The sequence below is a fragment of the Thunnus maccoyii genome, chromosome 22 (assembly GCF_910596095.1).
Source record: "Thunnus maccoyii chromosome 22, fThuMac1.1, whole genome shotgun sequence".
Lineage (NCBI taxonomy): Eukaryota > Metazoa > Chordata > Actinopteri > Scombriformes > Scombridae > Thunnus > Thunnus maccoyii.
Genome location: NC_056554.1, coordinates 18,091,089 through 18,119,050, shown reverse-complemented (window position 1 = coordinate 18,119,050; position 27,962 = coordinate 18,091,089). Strand labels below are relative to the sequence as shown.

General features: G+C 39.4%; 1 protein-coding gene across 1 annotated transcript in view; it reads right to left on the bottom strand.

Moving 5' to 3' along the window:
- LOC121890080 (astrocytic phosphoprotein PEA-15) overlaps nucleotides 1–18,310 on the bottom strand; it is a 49,340-nt gene extending 31,030 nt beyond the window's left edge. The window contains exon 1 of the mRNA XM_042402345.1: nucleotides 17,909–18,310. The gene's annotated coding sequence lies outside the window, so the exon portion shown is untranslated. The remainder of the gene's footprint in view (nucleotides 1–17,908) is intronic.
- Nucleotides 18,311–27,962: the final 9,652 nt, after the last annotated feature.

Here is a 27,962-nt window from a genome sequence, read left to right as displayed (position 1 = left end):
ATATAAACTTCTCAACCACTTTACTGTCCATCAACACGTTTGAAGTGTTCAAAATAAATAAATATACTACTTCAACGTGGGACTATTCAGGCTGCAAATAATTTTTGCAAGTTATTTTCATTATTGATTCTTCTGTTGACTATTTTCTCGATTAATTAATTAGTTGTTTGGTCTATAAAATGTCAGAAAATGGTGAAAAATGTTGAGTTGCATCCTCAAATGTCTTCTTTTGTCCCAACCAACAGTCCACAACTCAAAGATATTCATTTTATTATTGCAAAGGACTAAAGAATCCAGAAAATATTCACATTTGAGAAGCTTGAACAAGAGAATTTGCGCATTTTTTCAATTTTCTTCTTATGTCCAACCAATAGTCTGAAAAAATATTTTCGATATGTGAAGCTGGAACCAAAGATTGTTTGGCTTTTTTTTACTTTGACTCAAACGATTATGTTTCTCAAAGTTGTTTCAAATTCCTTTTCTGTCGATTGACAAATCAATAACTAACTAATCGTTACAGCTCTAGTCACCATTGATCACATTCCTCATTGACCTCTTCTGTCAATGAGGAAACTACAAACTTATTATTGCCACCTTCAGGTCAATAAGTATTTAAAACTCTAAATGTAAACTCTGGATGAAGCATAACTTTAAAACTTTAACATCAAACCCAAGTCCTTGAAAACAGAGAACTCACAAATGTTCTCACTTTGGAGGAATTCTGCAGTCTGTTCATGCATGTCCGGATATTTGATCCTTACAAACACAGAAATACAAGAGTATAAACACACACACACAAACACATACACACTGCTGACATAAGCAATCATTCCCACAAACAAAAAATAGGCACATAAACCACTGAGAAATTTGGGGAATTTGAGCAAAAATACATTTTTTTTAAATGAAGAAACATTGAACAAACTTACACACAACCATGTAAACACACACACACACACACACACACAGTTACACAGCAGGCCTTGGTCCGGATGCCGGCATTCTCCACAGTGATAATGGGGCTGTATCCCACTGTAATGCACAGTTTACTGAGGCTGGCTCCGCTCCAGATGGAGAGGCAGCGAGGAAAAGGAACAGGATGCCATAACCTCGCCTCACACAGTGGACAAGAGCCACAGCTGCAGACGCACACACACGGATAAGCAAGCCACAGCACCCACGCCTGCATCAACCCACATGAATGCTTGCATTTACAGAAAAACAGACACTCTCTCCATATCTACTGTACATGTTTTCATGAAACACGGCCATGCTCAACACGTACATGAACACTTAGAAGCTGCTACATTACATTCACCATTAAAGAAACATAACAAAAAGTGGCTTCAGCACACACTGACATCACACGTTGACACACACCCTTCTGTAAAAGTACACTTCATGAAGAGCTGTAATCATGCAGCTCCAGTATCTGACAAGAGCAGAAAGTAAAGGTGGTTGCAGCAGCGGTGGAGGAGTGAGAGGAGTTTCTGAGCACAAGAGTCACGATCTGTGAGAGGATTTGTCGCTGAGAAGTAATAATGTTATTTTGCCCCATTAAGACAATCAGAGCCAAAAAGCTTCCTCTTTGCACTTCTGCACCAGAGCTGGTTTACTTCCTCAGCTAGTCTGAGGTCCTCACACAGGAAGATCTGCACGACACAGTGTTAGTTTTTCAATTTTTCCGATCTGTAATTAGTGACTTGTTTTAATTACAGTGTTGTTATTCGGGTTCGTCTTTCAGCTGTTTCACTGATGTCAGTGCAATTTCTAAAAAAAGTGGCTTCTGCTCTACTGCTGAGTGAAAACATGCAACTGAGCTTTGGTTTACATGAAACTGGATATTAAGACAGGAACAACACATTTAAAAAGCATCATTTCTGGCAAGTTTTTCAGGTGGATAAAATACGTTTTTTACATGTAGAGAAATCTTCTTATGTAACTTAGTATCTCTGAGATACAGAAACTCACAACAGCCTCTAGGGCAAATTTTTTTGGACTCCAATTTACCTGCAATTACACATTACCTTGATGTTTTAAGAAACCAAACTTTGCTGTGTTAAGTTTGCTTTACATTTCTATGATAAAAGTGGCCTTTTTGAGATCAAAACCATAGTCTAGAGCACTGGTTTCCAAACTGAGGGTCCCAATCCCACTAGGGATCGCCGAAGCTTCACGGAGGGTCGCGAGGCCCTCTTGATTTTAAGGGGAGTTTATATTGTTATTTATTTAGAAAAATGAGACAAAAAAAAGACATAAACTTAAAAAAATCTTGTGAGAATGAGGGTATGGTATAGCTAGCTAAATAGCCAGCGCTGCATTACAAAAGTACTCAGTTAAAACAACCAAAGAGCTAATGGAACAATGGCCGAGCATCAAGGAGAGGAGAACACTTAATTTGTCAAAAAGAAGCCTATTAGGTATTTATGATAGCTAAAAAAGTAATACAGGCATAGAATTGTATAAAAAGTTTGTAAAAATATGCAAAATTTGCTTTGCAATATTCAAAAGAAATCATTTGCAATCCTTGCAGGTATTGAGTTCATGATTCAGTTTCATTGGACACTTATTAAGTGCTCTGGTCTGTTATTGTTATACATTGAATATAATGTGAAATGTCCATTAAATATGTCCAAGAAGCACTGGTCTAGAGTTGTGATCTTGAACTGCCTTTAATCCATTTATCTAAAAAAATAATCAACTATTTAATTCTTCTTCCTAAATATTCAATTCCTTGGTAGAGATTTTCCCAAATACTGCTGAAAATATACAGTCGATCCACTATATGTGTGACCTCGACTTAACTCTTTTGTTCTTGTTTTTTTTTTTCTTTTCGTTTTATATTCATGTGATTTTTTTGTGGTTTGATTGTCTACTCATAAACACACACTCAAAGACAGACACAAAAACACACATCTGGGACCTTGGGTTACGTAATAACAATTCTATGCCTCTTTGTTCGTCTCATTTTCTGCAGGAAAGTCACAAGCTGAGGGATATCTTACATTTTCAGACAGTGTTACTCGCATTCTGCCTTTTATCTGCTGTAACAACCCTCTTATCTAAAAGGATATGACACTTCCGCACAGTCGACACACCTGCTAACATGACTGAGAAATATATTTGAATATAAACGTACAGCTTCAGCCAATATGAGCTTTTAAATATCAATATTAACAGGTCTGAAATAAGGAAAGTGATTCATTTGATGGACCATTTTATGGTCGTAAAGAGACAAGTTAAATACTTAATTGCTGGATGTTCTTGTTTCTCAAAAAAGAAGAGGACCGGTTAATAAAAACATCTCAATGAAAGGGGTCTTGCAATATCATATAAAATATGTTGAACTAAGAAATTTAAAATTACTCTTGATGTTGAATTGTCAGCATTTTAGAAAAGATACAACCCTGACCGTTAATCTACAACTGCCACTAGAAACACGAGAGCGATTGCCGATCTATATCTCAGAAACCAAGGGGAGGAGGGAGAGGAAAGGGGGGAGAGGAAGGACGTGAGAGAAAAGAGAGGAAGAGGTGGAAAAAAAAGGAGAGGAAGGAGAGGAGGAAGGAGGGGCAGGTCGTAGTCTGAGTCATCGTCAGTTACAGCCATCATCTGAGCCGAGGGGGGAGAAGAGACAACGCACACATGGAGGAGAGGTGATCTTTAATAGCAGCTTCCCCTTCTCTTTCACTAATAGGGGACATGGAGTCAAATGGTCAGGGACTGTGGGGAATGGCTGTCTATATTGGAGCCACTGACCCCCTTCTAACACACACACACACACATATAAATGGGCCAAAGTCTCCAAACAGTCCATTAGAGATTAAACAAGTTGTTCAGTCTATGTTTCAGACTCCAGGCGTGACTCAAAATTTCAGATTACTCTGCCTGCTTGTCTGCTTCCTCCCCCTCTTCTATCACTCAGTACTTTCTATATTTCCATTAGTGTATTAAGCGCACTGGTTACCAGGGAGGAAGACGGGTGCAATTCAGACAAAATTAAACTCAGTCCATCACCTTGCATCATGGGGATGCCTGCTTTCATCGCCTCTTCACATTATGGCTCTATGGATTTCTATAATAACACGACAGTAGGACTCCGTGTGCTGCACTGCTATTTCTCCTCCACATTATTGATATGGAGGAGAAATGAGTGTTACCGTTGGCAAAGTAGGACTATGGGGATATTTATGGCCATGTTTTATTTGCTATCTGTTAAATGACATGAATGCAATGGCAAGAGTTGCTCCTCAATTTGCTGAATGAGACTAAGGGTGTTTTCAAACCTACAGTTTGTTTGCTCTGGTCTGAATCAGAAGATGAGTTGGTAAACTTGGCGTGTTTTCCCCTTGGTTTGTTTTTTTTTCCACACAGAGAAAAATTCAAGCGAACCAAAAGCCTCATGAGAATGTGGGGGCAAGAACATAAACACAGGAAGAAGGTCCTGAAGAGGGTCCTCTGGCCAAATACAACGTTCTTCTTTGCGCTACTCAATGGTCAGACCTCAGGTAATTCTCTGGCTATTTGATAGCCACTGTTGACTTCACTCACCCGCATCACGGATCACGTTCCCACCACAAAAGAACCACTCCAGAGTTTGTTTGGGTTGGAACCAAGACCACATCCTCTCAAGGGTCTCAGTACAGTTGTATTGGTCTGCACCCAAGTACGACTGCTGTGTTCAGACCTGCTCAAACGAATTGCAGTAAAGCTGAGATTGTGGGTATTTTGGTCACAAACAAATTAAAATTGGGAGAAGATGATGATGCTATATGGAAGGGGTCAACAAATTTATTACAATTCATCCTGAGGGGGGAAAAGAATGTCTATCGCAAATTTCATGACAATCCATCCAGTAGATTTTAGAAACATTTCACTTAATATCACGAATATCAACCACATGTTGGGATTCTGAGAATGTCTGTCCCAAATTATGTACCAATCCATGAAGTAGATGTTGAAATATTTCATTAGATAAATGAAAACTTTGACCTTGTGCTGGTGGTGCTAGAAAACTTAGGGGATCAGGATCATTAGGATTCATCATCTGGGCACCATGAATGTCCGTATCAAATTTCATGGCAATCCATACGATAGTTGGGATTAATTTCCTGAAAATAACTCATCATTATGTGATATGTGGTGGATAGTAATGTTACATAAAGAGCAGTTACACAGCCATTTAAGTACCCACAATTACAGTGAAGAACGTCAAGGATATTGCTGCTTTCTCACCATATCATTACCAACACATGTGAACAGACTAGGAATCATTTACGAGAAGTAGTAATAGTAGTATATCATCATGAAAGATTGCTAATTAGCTCCTGGTTACCAAACGACCTGCCTTGGCAACCAATAAAGCTCACAGCTCTGTCTCTTTATGGTTATTATCAGTATGGTTGAAATGTAACTCTCATCACTAAAATTGCTTTGAATCTATTGGTGCCAATATAATATAACCAATAAACATCCATTTGCTCAATTACACATCTTGTTGTCCTCCTAATGTGTGAGGTCTTTTAAGGGAACATGACGAGGTTATTTATTGTTTCCGTCTCATTTTCTCATTCTGGTCAATGCTTTCTTTCACACTGAACCACATCGTGCTTTGCCTTTCCTGTTAGTGCTGAAGTGAAATTGACTTTCCTGCTCGATATCTCCCCATCTGTCCAAACTCCAATGTGAAACACCACCTAGAGACTATGTGCGATATGTGCAACAGTGCAGCGTTGCGATGACTAAGAGGATTTTGGCAATAATGGAGTGCACATATAGTACAGTGAGTCAGTCTACTCAAATATTGAATTGCATTAAATAGACAGAAAGAGGCTTTCACCATACCTAATGCAACCTTCAGTGCAATATTGGAGGTCAGCTGCAAGGAAACAGCTGCGAACAATAAACTGGAAAAGTTCATTCATACATCCGGCATTATATCATATATAATGCTGTCTTATCTAGCTAATAACAGGTAAGAAATTGGTCAGCTAACCAGCTATCATGGGCAATATAGTCACACTAGAACTGCAACTAATGATTATTTTCATTATCAGTTGATCAGATGATTGTTTTCTTGATTAATTGATGCTAATTTTGTCAGTAAAATGTACAACAATTGTAATAAATGCCAATTATTATTACAGAAAGTCCAAGGTGACATCTTAAAATGTCTTGTTTGGTCTGATCAACAGTCAACAATCCAAGGAAATTCAGCTGACGATCACGTACGATACGGAAAAACTTCAAATCATCATATCTGAGAAGCTGCGATCAGCTGATGTTTGCTTAATAAATGACTAAAACAACAGTTTTTTATTGATTATTTTTCTCTCGATTGACTAATCGATTCATCAACTAATCCTTGCAGCTCTAAATCACACACAAGTGTCATCTTGGCATATGCTAATGCATAAAAAACTTGTGACATGTAGATGGTGTAAGTTCACTTTTTATGTTTGTTTCTTGGGTAAATTAAAACCACTGTGTGTTGAAATTGAAAATCCCAGACTTGAGCACCCCCTAGTGGCAGAATCAAATAAGACAACAACAAATTCTACACATAGCAGCTTTAACATCATCTATTGGGGTTGAAGGAGTAACAAGGAAAGTACCAGAGTCACCTTAATTTTAAAATATACACAACTTTTTTGACTTAACATAATCAGATGATTTAATTTACTTACAACTTTAATAAACAATCCTTTACTGGTGTCTCTTTTCCTTGTGGTGTTAAAACTATTATAGCCAATATCTGCACACAGAGCCAGACAAGTGCATAGTTTTTACATTTCTAAATTGATGAGTGTTGCCTTAAAACTTTAGATGAATGATTTTAAAAAGTACATACAATTAGTAATGCTGACTTTAACCTCTGCAAACATATTCAACCTGGATCACTAATTTGTTTCAGCTCTGATAAACCTGGAAACATACAACATAACTGTTACATAACTCACTGCTGTTCTTCAACAGAACATTATTGCCAAAAGACTGTAATACTAATTAGGTTGCATATGTAATAAAGCTACGGGGGTTGTTTAATGGAAGTTGATATATATGAGTGTTCATTATTGCAAATATACACAAAGAGAAACACTCTGTTTTAATGAAAAGGCCTAAACAGGTCTTTAATGATTTCAGCCTTTAAAGCCCATTTCACTCACAAAGCAGAGACGTCATTTAAAAAGGAGGAGGCTGTTTTTAAGTATCGACTCATCAATGAGAAGATCTTCCTAAAATGTGTAACACTAAGCGTTGCAAGAGAAAGAAACAGATTCAGGACCAGAGTGGAATAAAAAACACGACAAGGGCAGATGTTGCTTGTGGGCTGCTTGTTGCCGACCTCAGGTTTAGTTTCTTCAAAAACTCTGTGAAAAGGTATTACATAAAAGCTTCTAGTCGTGCCTTTGTGTAACGGTACAATGCATTAATGCAAGCTGCAATACCTCCAGCGATAGGTGGGTACACAGGTCCCCAGAGGGTTACATAAACAACATACGCATAACAAGTTTGACACCTGCATCGCATTTTATTAGTTTGAGTCGAAGCGCAAGAGAGGGTACATGTGTGTGTTTGTTGTGCGCGCATGTACTTTGTGAATTTTTCATCTCTGTGGCAAAGAGGTTAACCTGATTCCTGAGGCTTTTTCAACCACACAAACAGTACATGAACATACACACACACACACAATCCGGAGCACACACATAAAGCAGAGGAGGTGATGGAGGTAATAACATTAAGGCAGGCGAAAGCACGTTTTGGGATTTAACTGATGAGTTCAGGAAGCGAACCTCCTTTCCAAGACACTTCTGGATGACATGGATGGATGCTCATAGTTGAGACAGATGAAAAAAAAGAAAAAAGCAGGAAAAGCACAGACGAAAGACTTTAGCTTTAAAAGCAAACCAAAAAGTCACCAAAAATCTCTTTTGAAACATGTTCAAACAGTCATTTATGAAGCACATGAGAATATTTGGTCTTCATGTTCATATCTAATTCAGGCGGCATAAAAAAAAAAACGCGGCTCTGAATCACATCAGCAACACAAAGTGTCTCATCAGGACACTCGTGGCTCATCAGAGCAACTGTTAGAGACCCGTACTTTCCACCCACGCCACAAGCTTCTTCATCACACACACACACACACACACACACACACAAAGATCATCATCCAAAGAGCAGATGAAGAAGCGCAAACACACCAGACCCCCCGACGGGCACTGCCAGCTTCTCCCGGGGCGCCACAGGCTGAGTCCTCGTCTGTCGCATGACAAAATAAAAAACTGGCCAAAAAGTTAACTGTGTGTCACACATACATAAAAACACACACACACACACACACACACACACACACACACCATGTTTATTATCTAGTTAATTGTTCTTTTAATGATTTTTAATGTATATGTCAGGTTAAGGTATTGTTTTTTAGGTATTTCTAATAATGAATCGACATTTTGCAAAGCTAGCAAGGACTAAAATCTTATCTCTAAAGAAATAGTTTGACATCTTAGGTAATGCCCTTATTAACTTTGACACTTTTACATGTCTGTGCACTAATGACTTGAGCAATTAAAGGCTAGAAACAGGTGGAAACAGCTAGCTGCGCTCTGTCCAAAGGTAAAAGTGTCTGCCTACCAACACCTCTAAAGTTCACTAATTAGCAAGTTTTATCTTGATTGTTTAATGTTTTAATCTTTACAAAAACTGAAGTGTAAAAAAATGATCCAGACCCAGGCTGGCTGTTCCCACTGTTTCCAGTCTTTATGCTAAGCTACGCTAACATCTCCTGGCTGTAGCTTGATATTGTACAGACAGACACGAGAGTGGCATCAATCATATCATCTAATGTTTGGCAAGAAAGTTAATGAGCGTATTTCCCAAATTTGTCAAACTATTCCTTTAAGTGCTTGCAGGAAAATACAAAATCTGTGACATCTGTGTTGGTTTGCCAAACATCAAATGTCTCAACTCAAGAAACTATAGCATTCACAGCAAATTCATGATGTTGCTTTTATGAAGTTTTCATGTTTTTTCTCTTACTTTTTTGATGTGATACTTCTGAATGCCAGTCTGCTGCACGACTGCACAATGGAACTACTTTCTATAGAAAAAATAGTCTTGAAAGTAAGGTCATTTCTTTCACCTTCATTGTACTGATACCACTAGAAGTAAATTACAAAATACCTACTTTTTAAAATCATTTTTGTGAACAAACTCTTTGAATCTCAGAAATTAGATTTTTTTTCCACAAGCACTTGAGTACAATAAGGATGCTACTTGTTTATTGTGATGGATTATTTGTATCTCAGGCGAGTTTCAAATGTCCGCAGATTCATTTACTTTTCACGGTTAAATTATTGGAAACCAATGGCTGCCTGGAAGATGCTGTAAATGGAAATCGACCTACAGTAAATGGTACAAATAATTGTGACTTGTGGATCTGAGTGCGTAGAGTATGAGGACCTTTGTAGATGTCGATGACAATACAATGTGAAATCCATCAGCCTGGGAGCACTGAGAGGGACTTGAGAGGTGTTGCTGAACAGATGACGACAGTACATGGAGTCTTATGATGTTTTCTACTCCGCTCCAACTCTGATCAAACTGTGTGATGGCGCTGTGGAGGCGGCAGAGAGTTTGATGAGATCAAACACACATTTACACTAATGTACACGCTGGAAGACGAGGGTGAAAAACAGGAAGGGACCTTTTCACGGTCAATTTGATGATTAGAACTGATGTGAGAGGGAGAGACAGGCACACAGAATCAGAGTCAACGCTTTGAGGTGACCTTTGACAGAATATCCCATAACACCTGAAAGACACACACACACACAAATACACACACACAAACACAATGCAGCCCTGTATTCACCTCCCTTCCCTCCTGCTCCAATCGAATCAAGTCTTATCAAATCCAATCAGACCCACTGAGGCGTTTCATTTGGAGTCGAGCGGCAGAGTAGATTATGCACATGGACGAAGGGGTATGGCCTGAATCAAAGTGTGTACACGTGTGTGTGCGTGTGCGCATGCAAAACAGAGAGAAAGTGAGCGTTAGTACGTGTGCACATCCACGTGTTCGTGCATGTGTTCGTCCATCTGCACTGTTGCTGTTTGTGTGCCTCTGCTCGTCTGTGTAGGCTTAGGTGTACTGTATGTGTGTGTGTCATTACATCCACTATTCTAGCCACTCTGAAACGCTGCCAGTCGGACAGATTGGGCTTATGAAACGCTTCCACAGCTGTGTTAAAACAGGCAACACCCCTCTGTTTTCTCCCTCTATCCATCAAATCGACAAAATCACTCCAGTTTTTAACATAACCGCACTCAAGTCCCACCTTTTTACATCCTCGCTACCCCAATGAAACATCGTGACCCCACCCTAAAAGAGCAGCATGTTGTATTTGCATAGATGCAGTTACAAGCCAGAGCAGTGTTGATGATACAGATAAGCAGCATCAAAAGTGGAAGCAGGCGTTGAAAAAAGTAGCTTTTTTGCTGGTGTAGGCGTCACTTGTAGCACAGCAACCGCCCGACCACGCAACAAAGCAGTTGCTGGAGGGATAAAAATCTGTGTTGTATTTTTTTGTGTTTATGTGTCCATGTGGCTGCAGCCTGAGGGGGAAGGGTTTAACCTTTGTGGCATTGAGACTTATATATACACACTATATGACTAAATTGCTGCTATTGCGTCTGTCTAGCTGCTTATTTCCTCTTAGGTATAGCTCATCATACTAATTTCCAAGCAAAAAGCAACATAATCAGCTTGCCAAATACATCAACCTGGAAATGAAACAGTACATATTCATGTACTGTAGGGTGGTGGGTGGATCTGGATAACAAAACCCAGCTAATAGGATAATCAGAAATGTGTCTAGAAAACAAGATATCTGGGCAAGGGAATAAAAAAAACAAAACAGATCATAAACAGTGATGTAACTGGAAATGCGGACTTCCTCTTTAAGGCATCACTTCCTGTTTGCCAATGAGCAGGAGGTCTAGTGCATTGGCTGCGTATAACACAACACGCAGACATTTTTAAATCAGTGGGGGCGGCAAACTTGGCGCTGGGTGCTGGTTTCACTCTTGGCCCAGTCCTATTTGCAGTATCACTTCCTGTGACCTCAATGACTGAGACATCAGACTAAGGTTTGCTATGCAGTTAAAACCTGATATGGTGAGTATAAAGGAGAGGAGACAGGAACAAAAGAGTGTTTAAGCATCCTATTACACTATATGGCCAAATGTATTTGGACAACAGGACACTTCATCCCAAAACCATGGGCATTAATGTGCTGTTTTACCTGGGCGTCTGTCTGGTTTGTCTGGGTGAATACTCAATTCTGACTTGCTGCAGGGTGTCGATTAACTCCTGATAATGGAAACCTACTAAGTAGTGAAACTCTCAGTTCACTGTTCTAAATGAATGTGCTGGCTAAAATGAGTAACCATAGCAACAGGGATGCAGTCAAAGCCTCAGTTTACAATTTTTTGCAACATGTTAACAAGCTAGCTAACATCTAATTACAAGAATGGGTGACTTCAACATTTCTTTTAACCTATTTGGAGAATAAGACAAATCTGATGACCGGGATGCAGCTGAAGAAACAGAAATTGAAAAGAAAACGGGGAAAAACAGCACAAGGAGTTAACACCGGGAGAATTAAAGAGATGAAAAAGATGAGATCAACACATACACACAAAACAACAAAATGGGCAGTTAATACATTGAGAGACTTCCTTGCACTAAAACAAATGGCCTCAAACTTTGAAAACTACACCGCCTCCCTGTCGTCCATTAATTCCTGATAATGGACAACTCGTTGGGCATTATCCCTAACCTATATTAGCCTCTACTCTTCTGGGAAGGCTTTCCACAAGATTTTGGAAATTGGCTGCAGGGATTTTCTCCCATTCGTTCATTAAACCATTAGTGACTGATGGCGTTCAATGGGGTTGAGGTCAGGTCTCTGCAAAGGCCAGTCAAGGTCTTCCACACCTCACCGTGCTAGCATTGTGGCAAGGGATGGCAATGTCGGTCAGAAATTTGGAACAGATGCTACCAAACTAAATTAAGATGATGAACATGCACCCATAAACACCAGCATGTTAAGATAGTCACTGTACACATGTTGGCATACTGACGTTAGCATTTAGCTCACCTCACAGAGCTGCTAGCATGGCTGTAGACTCTTAATCTTATAAGGATTTGTCTATTTTCCAAATTATTTAGAGCTGCAATGGTTAGTCGATTAATAAATTAGTTGCCAACTACTGACTTAATCTATTTTGATTATCGATTAATTGTTTGGAGTAATTTTTAAGGAAAAAAAATGTCCAATCATCCAGCTTCCAGCTTCTCAAATGTGAATATTTTCTGGTTTCTGGTTTATATTTGGGTATTGTGGACAAAACAAGACATTTCAGGACATCACTTTGGCTTAAGCCCTCAAAATAATTTGTTTCTATTTCTTCCTTTGGTTTCCCATTAGCTATTATCGCCATGGTGGCTTCTACTCTTGCTGGGATCCAAAGAAATGACATTTAAGACAATTATCCACCACACTCCTTCACTAGAAAAACACAAGAGAAAAATGAGCCAATTTAAATCCAGTGAGGGTCAATTGGAATTAAAGCTTTTGAGACAATTAGTCAATAAAACTAAATGTCTTTAACCTTTTTATATGCAGGGTGGTTTACAGAATTTAATAGATCAGTTTAAAAGGGCTGTTTCAAGGCTTCGTGTACTTACTGCCTATTGCATCTGTTCTAACCTCAAGTTCTTTTGCTCGCTGCATGTTGAGAATGTGTTGATTTTTCACTGTAAGAAACATTTTCCTGTTGAGTTAGAAAGTGGCATCTGTGCCAGTGCTTTAAGCTGTAAATGGATACCTAGGACAGAGCTGAGAGAAGTGGGCGGCAGCGGAGGACGATGGAAGCGAGCAGCCGTAGCGCGGATTACAAGCAGTGATGTAACGCGGCGTAATGACACTGACCCTCTGTAACTCATAGCTTCCTGAGAGCCCGCTGCACACATGGTGAAAGTAAACAAACGCTCAGCAGGGGGAAGAGATGGGAAACAAAAGGCAGGGTTAGTCTGACAGTGACATATCTCTTCCCTCTATGTACCAGGAGGCCTGTCTGAGGATCCACTGCTACAGGAAGTGTTCTTTACAGAGTGACAGCGAGGCTGCTCTGCTGAAAAACAAGGGTTGTTTTTGTGATATCCAAGTCCAGACCACTTACATTTGTGTTGGTTTTCAGCATGATGTGATCTTAATCACCCAGTGTGCTGTGTTGGCATGCACTGTTGGCAGATCTGTGCTTTATCATATATCAGATGTCGGCCTGTCTGTGTCGTCCACAACTGACAGGAAGGAGGTTAGTCTGTCTGTCTTAAGGCTTTTTCAGAGACTTTTATACACCAGCAACGATGCAAATGCTAAATCATAACACTTATAAAAACAGATTTTTTAAAAAAACAGAATATTAGCAACTTGAGCAACTAATTGCTAGCACTAAAAACTGAATAAAGAGTTGCATATTTGGAAGCAAAAGTCAAACTATTCAATTCAAAGTGGAGTCTGGTAAAACAAAACAAAACATCTAAATCAAAAGCTCTTTTCATACTAAAGGTTTAAAAAGCTTTCAGTGCTTGGAAACTTTGTGCTAAAAGCATCAGGGCATTCAAAGTGTTTTGACACATACACTATTTTTTTTAACAAGCTAATGGAGGTTAACTTTTTAACTGTCGACTCTGTTTGTGATGAAAACTGACTATTAAAAGATAATGTCAGCGCTCCACTTAGTTGAAGCATACAGTAGGTGACACACACATCATAGCTGTATGAATTTTTTATTTTTTAACCAGTATTTTTGGAGAATACATAAAAATGCATCTCAGCTGTATGAAATAACCTGTATTTTGTGAGAAAGCTGAACAATGCCAGCCTTGTGAGTGGTGCAGGTCTTTTACTATACCTGCTCAACTCCAGGTTTCCTATGTTGACTCCCCGCCAGGCCTAAGCATACATTTTTAATGTATTTTTAAGATGTTTTTCGAACTAAAATGTGTTATAGAAGTAGCATGGCTCCTTTAAAGTATGGTTCAGTGCGTAGCGAGTGTGCAGAGAGTGAGAGAGAGAGAGCAAGCAGGTGTATGACGGTGAAGCTGATGACCGGAGCAGAGAGGATGAGGTTAACAGTGTAGCGTTGAACGTAGCAGTGCACTGTGTGTACAGTTGAGGCCATTTGTCGGTGAATAAATGCTACAACTCCTCAAGACCCAAGACAAGTTCCTGTCTTACTAGCCACCTAGCTGAAGTGAAGGAGGTTAGCCCCGAAGTTAGCGACAACTTCGGCCCAGACTCACTTAAAGTGGACCAGAAGTTGGGACTTGGAGTTTTGCTCAGCCCCCCATCCACCCAAGGAAAAAAGACACTTGGCCACCAGGCAGAAACCCTGCAACTGTTTGCACATGTAGGCCTAAAAAGTATAATGTTTCAATCATATTTTAGTTTTGCTTCTATCTGATGTGGAAAAATTTAATTAAATTTAGTTAAATTTGTGACTCGTCCCTAAGCTTCCAAGCTTGAAATAAAAAACAATCATATTTTTTTTAGGGTGAGCCATATCACTTAGCCTTACTTTTGCACCCTGGCCAATGTATGATGTAATGTACAAAATGAAAAGCAAAGGGAAACAGATCATATGTTGATGAGTCTACTTTTGTCCGGACGAAAGTCTACTTTTGTCCGGACGAAAGTAGACTCATTCATCACAGATTTTGCTCTGAAGTATTAATTCCTCATTTCCTGTGGTTGCAGAAATGACAAAACTCAACACCAGAATCATTTTTGGTAAACTGCAGGTTTCACTTTGCAGTGAAGAGATGCTCTTCCTCTTGTACTAAAAATAACGTTTCGGTTGTTAGGCGGGGCGCAGCAGCTGCAATTAGTTTCTTACGGTTATTTTTAAGTGATGAAGTCTATTCAAAAATGCGTGACAACGAACAGCTTGCTGACGAGGGAGCCGTGAACGTTGGTTCAGAAGTCTCCATGCAGAAAAAAAACTGACATGTTTTTTCTTTTGTTTTGATTGTTTCAATTTCCAACAGTTTAACACTGATCTTCCCGAAAACTGTGTTTGACTCAGTGCCTGCAAACAGTCAACCACAAACATTCCCCTGGTGGCGGCAGCGGCGGCGGTGGTGGGGGAACAACTGACACCACCGACACGCAGAGAGGAAGTGAACCCGAGAGAGGAAGCACAATTCTGCTGCGCTGCCCAGTTTTTTCCTTCTCTCTCTCTCTCTCTCTCTGTCCGAGAAGATGGATCGATATGTATCACAGAGGAGAGGAGACTGGCTCCCAAAAAGCTGAGTCAAGGCACACAAACACACACACACACACACTTGTTTGTACTTCTAAACTTGTGAGGACAATACATAACTCTTACCCTAACATTAACCTAAAACCATCTCTAAACTCATCTCTTCTGCATGGATTACAGGGATGGTCGTGCATCACGGACACTTTCTGAAACTTGACGATGCCTGCAGTAATGGTTTCAGTAAAATAAAGCTGACTGGGAATGTTTAACAGCTTGTAAAGTCTGCACTCTGTATATGGGTAATATGACTGGAATGCAGCCTCACAGGAAATGGGCTGACAGCTGTCATGCTGTGCAAGTGTCCCACACTCTGAAGTATTTGTGTACAGTACAGATATATATGTGTGTCACAGGGGATCAGGCTGCAAAAGAAAGACTTAAAGGATGAGTTCACAAATTTTCAAGTATGTCCTAAAACAATAGTCAGGTACCCAAATGAACATGCTTCATTAAGAGATCCATTCATAATGCAAAACCCACAGCCCTCTTTCTGTGTAAAAATGTATTTAAAAGTTTATGTGAAGCTAATATGAAGCTTCAGCAATCTGAATTGGTCAAATCAAGTGGATATCTTTCAATTCCCTCATTTCTGTCCTTCCACCATAGCTCTGTGGGAAAAAAAACTGTCAGGGGAAACAGAAAGAGGGAACTTTTAAAAAAAACGCTTGTGCACAAATCGAGGACTGTGGATTTTGTCCCCCTTCACTTACATTGTAAGCACTTTTGAAGGGGATCTTTTAACGGTCGGTATGAGCAAGAGGAATGATTACAGCAAGCAAAACCAATTTAAATGTTCATTTAGGCTCCAGACCGACATGGAAAACTGTTTATGTACAGGAAAACCGACCGAAAAGTAAAAGCTAAGTGCCAAAACGTTCTCTCATTGTGAAGCCTCCCAATTGTGAAGATCTGTTGCTTTTCAGACAAAACAAGCAATTTCATGACATCACTTTTGGCTCTGGGAAATTGTGACGGGCCACTTTTTCACTATTTTCTAACATTTTATAGGCCAAATGAGAAAAATAAGTAAATTAGCTGATAATGAAAATAACTGTTAGTTGCACTACTATTAAAAATTAGATGAAAACAGAAACTAAATAGAGCTCTGTATCACAAAATATTCTATTTAATATTAAAAAAATATCTATTTAGTGTATGAATGTGGGTTCCTATGAAGAGTTTGTACTCATATCAGGTTGAGATGTTATTAAACTTCACCATTAACACATCTAAACTTCTGTCTTAACAAAACAGGCATATTCTGTTTCTTTTATATCTTGTCCTACAAAATATTCAACAAGAAGAGAACAAGGATACTTTCATTACACTATTAGAGGATTAAAAAAAAAAACAACAACACAGGGGTATTAGATGATATACAGGACGTCAGCTAACGGTGAGGAAAAGAAGTAGTCATCCCAACCCCTCCCAACACACACACATAAACACACTGAGAGTTGGCCGGCCAGACACTTCCATTCATAAAAGATCCACCCCTTCCCCATCCGCTCACACACACAGACACACACACACACACACACACACACATACACACACACACACACACACACACAGTCATCCGGGACGGTCACAGGTGGTCGCCGGTGGTTTGTTATCGCCTCTTTCCTCAGACAGTGAATTGAATTTTGTGTTGGTTTCGAGGCAGAACATTCTAGATAATGTCATCTGGGTCGTGTGAGCAAAAAAAGCTGCAGTGATCCTTTAACAGATAAAAAAACATCACCCGCATCCCTTAAATCTTAATAATATATCAAGTATCTGAACTTAAATGACACAATATAAAAACATACTATGAGATCGTGTAAGAAGATAGGAGTATTATGGGAGTATTTGGCTGAGAGGTAATGAAAAGGACACTGGATACGTGAAAGTCCACAGCGACACTAAATCCAATCCAATTAGTTTAATCAGTGGTGTGTTAAATGCCCTCTTGAGAGTGGGAAATTCACCAACTCGCGACTTAAGCAATCAAGTTCATGACTGAGTTGTGTCAAGTCAGCAAGGTATTGCACATTTCACCTGGATTAGGTGTTTTTTTTTGACATTTTTAGTCAAATCTTATGTTGTTCACAGGAAGAAAATGTCATTCCACCGTCCCAAATTTTTACTTTAATGAATTTCATCCTCACAAAAACAATATTTTTCGCCCTTTAAACCTCATGGCCCCATTTCTTCTTCACTCTCTGTGTGTGACTGACCGATTTGTTGCCAAAAAAAAGAAGCCAAAAACTACATTTTACAGGCAGGCGGTGAAGTAGGCGGGTGTCTCACATAGTCATCATGTAACGGTATGCAAGGAAGAGAAATGACCCATAATATATCTATGAATGGAGGAAACTGACTGACTCACAGCACAGTCCAGTTAATGAACTACAACCATTTGAGTCTTAAAGAAATAGCCTCCAAAAAATAAGAGGAAGCAGTTTGTATATAAGAAATGCAGAAAGGCTGTTTAAAGAGAAGAGTTATACAGAGATTTACTACTCACCCCGGACGCAGCAAAATGAGACAGCTACAGACGGAGAGAGAGAGATGCGGGGAAGATAATCTCCTCTGGATCTCACAGACGACACCTCTGTGGGATTTTTTTTTTCAATGTCGGCCCTTAGAGAGGACAGACGTGCTGCAGGGACAGGAAGAAAGAAAAAAAAAAGTCCACTCCGTCAGCCTCGGCTCACTTTTGTGGTTTCAATTGATGGATTGGAGTCTGTGTGTCATCAGCGTGGGAAACCGTGAAGGGGGACACGGGTGAGGTGGGGCTGTCAAGTCAGTGTTTGTCAGTAATAAAACAGATAACGCCGGGTTTAGGATGGTCGTGATTCCTCCTCTCTGGGTCCTTCTGCGTTGCTGTCCGCTGCTCTGTAACCGGCTGCTGAAACGTGGAAACGCCTTTTCCTCTCTCTCTCTCTCTCTCTCTCTCTCTCTCTCTCTCTCTCTCTCTCTCTCTCTCTCTCTCTCTCTCTCTCGGTCACGGTTAAGCACACTGTCTGATTCGTCCAGAGATCGTCTATTTGAAACGATGGCTCACTCTTTCAGCAAGACTATTCAAGAAATAAATGAATGAATGAATATTTGTAATCAGACGCGCCAGATGGTTTGTTACACAGAACCGAAAGTACTTGAGATATGATTGGATGAACCACTTGTCTGTCAATGTCTTATCTTGAGGAAGCTGGATTCTCTACATCATAAGACGCTGATTGTTTCAAATCACTCCTGGTTCAGACCAAGTCCCCAGAAACTACGCCAGGCTTTGAAACTAATTTGACAAAGCGACCAAACCGTGTAATTACAACGTCACGTGATCCTATTGGGCCCAAAAAGACTTCTCCCCATAGACTTAACATTGTGAAAGAGACGTCTGTAAATCAGCAGATACATTTTTTTTTAGCGTCAGAACCTTCGCAAAATGACTCTTTTCACTATCAGAATTTGATCCATTTGGCCTGATCACATTTCAAAAGTTTAGAAGAGCCGCATAATTGAATTATTTATTACCCCCATTCAAGTTAGCCGGAGAGCTAAACTGGAAGTTAGCTGCCTCAGCCGGTGGAAGGCTCTAGTGAGCATGCTCCATGGGTGTATTGGGCCCATAGAGGGTATGTTTTCATCCAGGTAATGTCTTTACAGCAAGACGTGGCTTTTTTTGGCTTCATGCGCCACTGAGCAACTTTCATAGGAATGAATGGGACCCCGTCTCCGACACCGTATCCAGTTCTCTTTATACGTCCATGGTTCGAACACAAGCGCATAACTTGAAGCCTGACAAGATAGATTCTCGCATGATCTTGTGAATCCAGCTGCTTTGTAAGGTAAGATATTTGGGCAGTTTAGAATTTAGCTATAAATTAATTTTTCAAAATAAATTTCACTTTTGATTTGTACAGAAATCATCTATTGGAAACAATCTCATTCAGCCCCTCAAGGAATTGCTCATTGAATAAACCTAAATTAATAACATTTTGGGGCAGTAAAATTTAGCAGTTAAATATATTTTTTGCATGTATGAATCAGCGTTCACATTAGCCTAGAAGTCTTCACAGGTAAAAAAAAAAATTTGGACTAACCCATAGCTGACCCATGGGAAAACTACCCAAACCCTATTTAAAGTAGACCAAATTTAAAAACAACAACAACAAAAAAGCAACAATAAAACAAAAAAAGAAAAGAAAAAAATAAAGAAAAGGGATAGAAAAATAGATGCTATATAATAGACACTAATCCAAATAGACTAGATGAGGAACGGGTGAAATTCGGGATGGGGGAGGTGGGGGTGGGCGTGGTCACGTGGCTGTAGTGGGCGTGGCCTCCAGTACATTACATTCAGTGTCAACAAACAGTAAAACACCTGAAAGTCAAAAACTCAATACTAAAATATATTATTTTTGTTTATGAAGTCAACTGTCTGTCATTAGGAAAAAGAAACACAATGACTGTGTTGTATATAACAGTGTGTAAATAATTATCCGTTACATAAAATTAATTATATTTTATACATTTCATCAATGCGGTGCTTATCACATCTAGTTGTTTATCAATTCACGGCACTACCGTACAGGGCTAAAAAAAACTACAGCAGCCATAATTCATGTAGACTACAGACATAACAGTCCCCGTCTGTGGGCAATGATCAGTATTTAATGTTTTATTCGAATATAACTAATAAAAACTCTGGATTAGTCTAACTTTCGGGACAAACAGGACAGGATTCGGGATACGGGACAACTGCTCATAATTCAAGACTGTCTGAAATTTTTCCTGATGTCTTGTGAAACTAGACCTGAGATTTGTCAGACCCAACTCAACCCGATCTATCAGCAATTGAATGGGAGGCTACCTGACCCGATTAGACTGAGTACAGTCTTGCCCAGGTCAGGAACCAGTGTGTGAAGACCTCTAATGCACACGAGATGATTGACACAACAAAATGTATTTTAAAAATGAAATTAATGTGTTCTGTTCTCAGTTCCCTGCCTCGGACGTTTGCAGGACTGTTTCTTTCATACTTGTAGGCTACATATTCGCACAACTTCTATATTTGAGATTTGAGTTCACAGAGATGTTTACGTGTATCTTGGCAGAACTACAATTCCATATATATAGCCTAGTATGTGCAATACTGATCTTTGAAGTATTTTCCATTTAGTATACAAAAAAATCAATGTACTTTACTATATAGTATTAACAGTACATCATTATGACATTAAAAAATTCTATTTAGTAGCCTATTTTTAGTATACTTTATTTTGTCATTTTCCAGTTTGAACACGCTACTAAAATTAAGTAAAATTAAGTATTAAGTTTATGCCTTTGTGCATTTCTTTGATCAGCTTTTATACTATATATTCAGAGTGAAGGGTGTTGGAGCCTATCCCAGCATGCATCGGGAGGACAGTGGGGAAAAGTCCTGAACCGTTCATTTCAGAAATGTGCACACATACTGGCCCTCAAAAATGTAGGCCTTATACATTTTATCCAACGCTGTTAAAAGATTGCAACACCTGGTCTGGGAGACAGTAATCTTGTAATAGAGAACAATGTTTTTTTTGTTTCCTGTCCTATTTGGCTGCCAATTGGTCCTCAGAAAAAAGAACAGAGTGAGAGCTCTCGCTGTTCAGCGACCCTCTGATTCCTCTGATTCTTAGACACTGGCACTCTCTCTCTCTCTCTCTCTCTCTCTCTCTCTCTCTCTCTCTCTCTCTCTCTCTCTCTCTCTCTCACACACACACACACACACACACACACATGCATGCACACACACGCACTCCCACACACGCACACACACACACATTTTTCAAAGCTGATGTCACCGCGCTATCCGGTCTGCAAATCCCTCCTCCTGTTTCTTTCTCTCCATCACAACACAATCCAAAAAACGCCAGCCCTCCCTCCCTCCAAACCCCAACTCCATTCTTTTAAAAGTGACAGTGAGCCAACAGGAGCCGGACTGCTGGGTGCTGATCCCTCAAATGAAGTGAAATCATCCATCAGTTTCTCCTCTCTGTCCTCCTGAAAGAAAAGTTGTCCTGTGGTGCAATTAAAATGGATACAAGAGGGAAAAACAAGACTATACATCTTTCGAGTTTAAGATATATGACTGTTTAAGAGGTACAGTCGACAACATGCAGACTGCAGTCAGAAATAGTCTTGTGTAAATTATACTTCCTGTCTATATTTTCATATAGCTTTAAACTTTTTTTTATGAGATACAGGGACTCGAACTGAACGTTGGTATTGGACGTAAACTGTAAGGTGCCGCAGAATCATCTAAAATATGAGCATAATTCCTATAGGTGCTGGGCCGATGTTTCATTTAGACTAGTATGTTCCTACATTTCCCAGAATGCCTCATCCTAATGTCCAGAGAGGTGTACAGATATGATGGCAATAGCGACAGAAAGAGCATTATCGACACTGAAATCCAATGTTTACCATTCATTTGAGCGTAGAGATTCAATCTTGACCTTACGAACCAAAATATCCGTGTTTAAAACACTATTAACTCAAGGTTCACTTACCATTTTTTTTCCTTGAACTTTTGACATAGCCCATGACATTCTAAGTAAATGGATGTTTGGCAAACAAGCCCGTTTCAAGGTCAGGCAGTCAAAGAGTCGGTGACAGACAACTGAAAACTGTCATATTGTTTTGTACGCTGGAAAATCTGTATGTTTTCTGGCTTTAGGACACACGATACAGCCCACAGGTTACATCACCAAAACAACATTTTTTGGGGGTAGATTTTTCTTTGAACTGCCAGTTTCTCCTATGATTGTATTTTTTAAAAAGTCTTCAAAAATGCACTGTTCTGTATGTGGGCGTAAAGTGCACAGCTGCTTTAGCTCCTCTGAATAGTCTTCAAGTGTAACTTAAACCCCGGACATTCACAGGTGTTTAAGACTAAAGGGGCCACATCCGCACATGAAGCCACTGAAAGAAATGGACTTCTAATGGTTTCACATACCTCAGGTGTGTGTTTTCCCTTTGTCAGTAAGGTCAGAAGATTCATAATAATGTATACAATTCTAAAAAAGTGTATTTTAAAGTACATAAAGTGTAGTTATTCTGATAAAAAAATACCTATCCATTTTTCCTTTTATTTTAAGTGGGGTTGTGCAGAACTGCACGTTTTTAAAATGAGTCACTCTGAGCGCTATTTTGCGGTCTGAATATTTCCTAAACTTTGTTGTGCATCTCATGACCTTCAGTCTTTCAAACTGTGCTTCAGACCTCATCAGAAACAGAGTTGTGACTTTCTTAAGGAAGATCTTTGGATCTTTGGACATGAATTAGACTCTTGTGAAATCTGTGACCCTGAGGCAAGGTTAAACTTCTCCTTTTTAACACAAACACACAAGAATGCACAAAGACACACACACTGCCCTTAAGAAAGTATCAAATTGTTTTCACTTTTTTGGTTTTTATTTATGACACCACTTCAGTTGAAAAGGAAACAAAGTGCTCAAGACAGTGACTCAACACCAGTAGACCAGATTTCAGGATGTAGATGAACTTCAGGACCCTGACTCACATGAAGTGACACATCATGTATACTTTGCACAAGTAGTTAGGGTTAGCAAATGAATACGCCAATGGTAAATCTAGGTAAAACTGAGATAAGCCCTAAACTGCACTTGTAGTAAAGATACTGCATTTAATCCCAACAAAACATAGTTTATACACACTCATAGGATAGTTTTTCCTTTAGGTTTCATTCCAAAGAAAGGTAAAGGATGCACAAGAGGCCTCTAATGCTTGATTTTCTTTCTTAAAAATATGTTTTTCCTCTTGTTCCTACAGTTGGATGTTTGAGCTTCACTGTGCAGAATGATGAATGATGTATATGCAGAGTTTGACACTAGTAGGCTGTTTTCACATTCAAATACTCATTTAAAATCCAATTTTTTAGGAGTGGGCCTATAAAAGCATGATTTATAACATCAGAAATAGTTTGGTAGCCAATCGTGGTCCAGCATGCTTGACTTACACAAGTGTGATGTAGAAACGTGAAGCCTCCGGTGTAGAAACACCGATAATGGACTTTACAGTGAAGTAGGAGACATCTTGTGTCCAGCAGTCAAACTTCTGAAGTGAAATATATTTGCATATTCATAGATTCAGGATTTTTAATGAGGGAGAGGGAGTAGACGCAATTTCAAGGATCTTAACAAGAAGTCTAGAAAAGTAGAAAAGTCTATTCCAAACTAGTTGTGATGTCGCGAATCATCCTCATTAACGCTTTAAACTGAGATTCAAGGTGAGCACAGTCAAGTAACAATGAACAAAGGGCGACTTGAAGTTTATAACAAGGGGCTGCCACTGCTAAGATATTAAAACATGCAAAGCAACACATTTTATAGATAAACAGAGACATTTGAAAACCAATGTTTGAATCAGCGTTTTGAACTTTTTCACAACACTGCAGCTTTTTTTTTTTTTTAGAGGTTTAGTAGAAGATAAGAATTTAGCAAAGCGTGTGATAACATGTTGGAACTGTTGCTGAACACAGTGAATAAAATGGCAGCTGTTCAACAAGGTCTGAATTTCATCTACCTGTGACCAGTTACATGAAATGGAGTCATCTCACCGACTGGTTTCACTGAAACAAAAGGCGTATTGTTGTTAATGCATGCAAATAAGCTCACACGCATTTGCATTGGAGCCACAGAAAATGCTCTTTGGACTCACAGTGACAGTTGTTGAATAAGAACTGGACGCAAAGCATTGTTTTACTTTCTTTATGGCTTTAATGTAATAGTTTCTCTTGTCTCTATGTGTGTAAAATATCCACATTTCAGCTGACAAAGCAGACATTTGGCTGATGCAAAACTGAGCACATGAGTACCCACGAACAGAAAAATGAAAACAACAAAAACAACAACAACATATTTTTCTAACTCATGCTTCACATGTCAGTTATTCAAATAGCTCTCAGTGGGTGATGTATGAGTCAGTTGATGATCTTTGGTTGCCTGGGAGGCCATATGTTGATTAGCATGATGGGATTTATGCAAATGCTCTCGACATGACAGACAGATAACAGCTCACCGACTTTGTCTTGTCACCGAGAACAATCAATTCTAAGTAGTCGTAATAATCTGCATCAGGAATTCTCAATTAGACCATTTCCTCAATTAATTTAATTGTCTCAAAAATGTCTCAAAAAGATGTGAAACGGTTCTTGTCCGTCATGTTCTGCAAGAGTTGGTCGCAGAGTTTATATATTGTCTGAAAATGTTCAACAAGTATAAGAGAATATGTTCCCGCTAGTAATTATTCAGGCCTGTAACAAAAGGCTTTCACAAGGAGTTGAAAATGAAGTGGAAAAGGGCACCTTACAGTGCAGCCTCAGAGAAGAAAACACTGTCACAGCAGGAGCATTACAGCAATCCATTAGCTGGTCTATAAGAATTTCAGGACATGATTCTAGTTTCAAGGACCAAATAAACATCTTTTATTGCTTTTTTAACCCCTTAACCTCAGCAACTCTGGGCCAGTCAGTATAAACTCTCACTGTGCAGCCACACATTTGTATAAAATGATCCACAAGACAAGTAGAATATTTCCATTTGATGGCATCATGTGGCTGTAAAATCTTCGGTTTGAATACATAAAGCGTAGACTGTATCTATATTTACAAGCACATTTTATTTTCAGCTCCTTAGTTGTGCTATTTTTGGGTCTGTTCAGACATCTGTTTTCGGTTTCCGCAGTCAACATTTACCCCTTTTCTCACCACATTTCAAATTTCCCTCCTATATATTTATATATATATATATATCAAGCGGTAACTACCACGGCTTGAGGCTGAAGCCTGTGTGGAAGTGCCTTAAAGTGCCAACGATGATTGCTTAATGCTGGCTCCAAAAAAATCCCTGGATAAGTGTCAACTTCTCTCTAGAAATACAAAGTCAATAATTTCAGGCCTTCCAATAAATGTGCTAGTAGTGATTTTGGAAATTATTGCTTCATTAATAAGATGCCATGTGGGCGTTGATTGACAGCTGTTTTGGCTCACCAGTTGCTCTCCCCGGCTCCGGGACTCACACTCGGAGTCGGACTATTCTCACAATATTTCAGTAAATTTAATTTTACTTGAAAACCTGCCCTATTAGTACAATTTAGCTAAAGTAGCTAATGTTAGCCCAAGTGGCTCCAGTGGAAACCATCTTTATATACAGTCTATTGTATGTATATGTGTGTGCGCCTGTGTGTGTTAATGCAAGAGTGCGTGCATGCATCTGTGTGTGAGTGTAAGTTCGTGTTTGCATCCTGGGGATGTGGCAGTGGATGTCCTACTGACAAACAGGATCCTGCTACAACACAAAGCCAAACTCTCTCTCTTTCTCTCATACACACACATTAATCTGAGTCTAGGTTAAACCACATTTTAATTCAAAAGCACATATATATATTTGTATGAACTTGTGAATCTGTGAATTTGTCTGTCTGTCTGCAGAGTATACCCTGTGCGTGTGCACTGGTGTGAGTGTGTTTTCCCCGGAACAGACTATAATAGGGAAGTTCTTGTTTCCCATCACAAGACCAGCTCAGAGAGGAGAAAAAAAAAAAAAAAAGGCGTACAGAGAGGAACTTCTCCCAAACAAAACATCTCTGAGGATTCAGCTGGTGGAGAAAGGAAGGAGGGAGGGAAGGAAGAGAGTCAGAGAGATGAAAAGAAGAAACCACAAATGTCAGACAAAGGGAGGGGAGAGAGAGAGAGAGAAAGGGAGAAATGGAAGGATGGAGCAACGATCAACAGAGAGAGCGAGCTGGAGAGGGACTGTTGTGTCACTGTGTGTGAATGTGCTTATTGAGAGGGATGAGTCAGTGGAAAGAGAAACAATGGAAATGCAGAGTCACTGCACCTCTTTCATTCAAATCTCTCATTCTGCTGCTCTTACTTTCTCTAGCTTGTTATTCACTTTGCAGCTGAAATGTTCTGAATTCTGGTTTTTATCCTCACATTTTGAGGGTCGAGGTGTTTGTTAATAAGTTAAAAAGTTGCAATGAGTCATATTGTCCTATTTCTTATCTGACTCAGGTGACGTACAGTGTATGACCTGTATGCTTCCTGTATTGGATTATATCTCTATTTTCTCTGTGAAGTCGCTTTAGACAGTTATGACTTAATGCTAGCCAGAGCTGCTGCTACCAGTCAGGACATTGAGGTCATGTCCTCACGTTCTGTTGATTCTTAATCAGTTGTGGTAATAGTCTGACAGGAAATTTCTATTTCTAATTACTGGTTTATTTAACAGGGACAATGCATATTAATAAACATTACTGTAAATGCACCAGAGTTAGCCAAGAGGCTATTCCTCATTTGTGGTCCCTGGACAGATGTTACAAAGTCACCCTAAAAAAGAATATTAGAAGATTTAAAATTACAAAATTATTGAGAACATTTATAAGCATGCAGAGCAATGATAAAATGATAAAAGAATATTAATGTTAGTAAAACAAATCATACAGGGCATTGTACTACACTGACACGTACTATTGGAAACATGCAACACAGAAACACATAATACAAGACATGCAAAATACATGCAAAGCAATGAAATAGGGAATATTAATGTCAATAAAAACGGGGACTGAATAAAACAACATTGTGCTGCATTGATAGACACTAACTGAAATATAAAAAGCAGAAGCACAGACACAAGAAGAACATACAGTACATAAAATATATCAAACACTGCCACAGTAAAGACATGCATGCAGGTACACCAGACTTGCGGGTAAAAGAAAGTGATAGATGACAGCAGATAATGATCAGTCACTATATCACTTAATATTTTAGACATCAGCTCCAGTGTGTCAAACTATATGCTCTATATGTTTATACCAGCCCGTCCTCACAAGAAAAACAACAGTATAGGTCTAAAATTCAAGCCAGCAAAAACAAAACATTTACTTTACGCCATCTAGCAGCCGTAGTAATTATGACCCTGGGAAGACACGCAGTTCAGATCGTGTATAAGGTGTATATAAGGTGACCTGATGAGATGATTTTGCCTTATTAGGCAAGTAGGTCTATCTGTGGACTTGGAGTATCTACACGACACACCAACTTTACCACATGACACGCCCACTTGGTTAGGTTCAGGCATGAGCAGTGAGATGGTTAGGGTTAGGGGTCAGGGGTGTGTGTCGTGGGGGGGTTGGAGGGGTCGTGTAGTGAAGTGGGCGTGTCACGTAGGTCTGCAAAACTGCAGATAGACCCTTCCCTTATTGGGAGGAGGCGGGTTGGGTAGATGGTTAGGTAGTTAGATGGCAAAAAGTGGACTTTGCTGCAGGAGACCACAGTTCCAAATGCAAGTGCCATGTTTCCAACCGCGAGTCGGGACATTTTTTTTTGTAAAAACCGTAACGTTATGGTGTTTTCTGTTGCCATGACGATGAAGGTTGCGTAACTTTAAATAAGCATAAACCATGTTTCAAGTGATCATTTTAACCCAAACCATGATCTTTCCTTGACACAAAACAAGTGGTTTTTGTGCCTAAACCTAACCAGACCTTAACCACAGTGTTGTCAC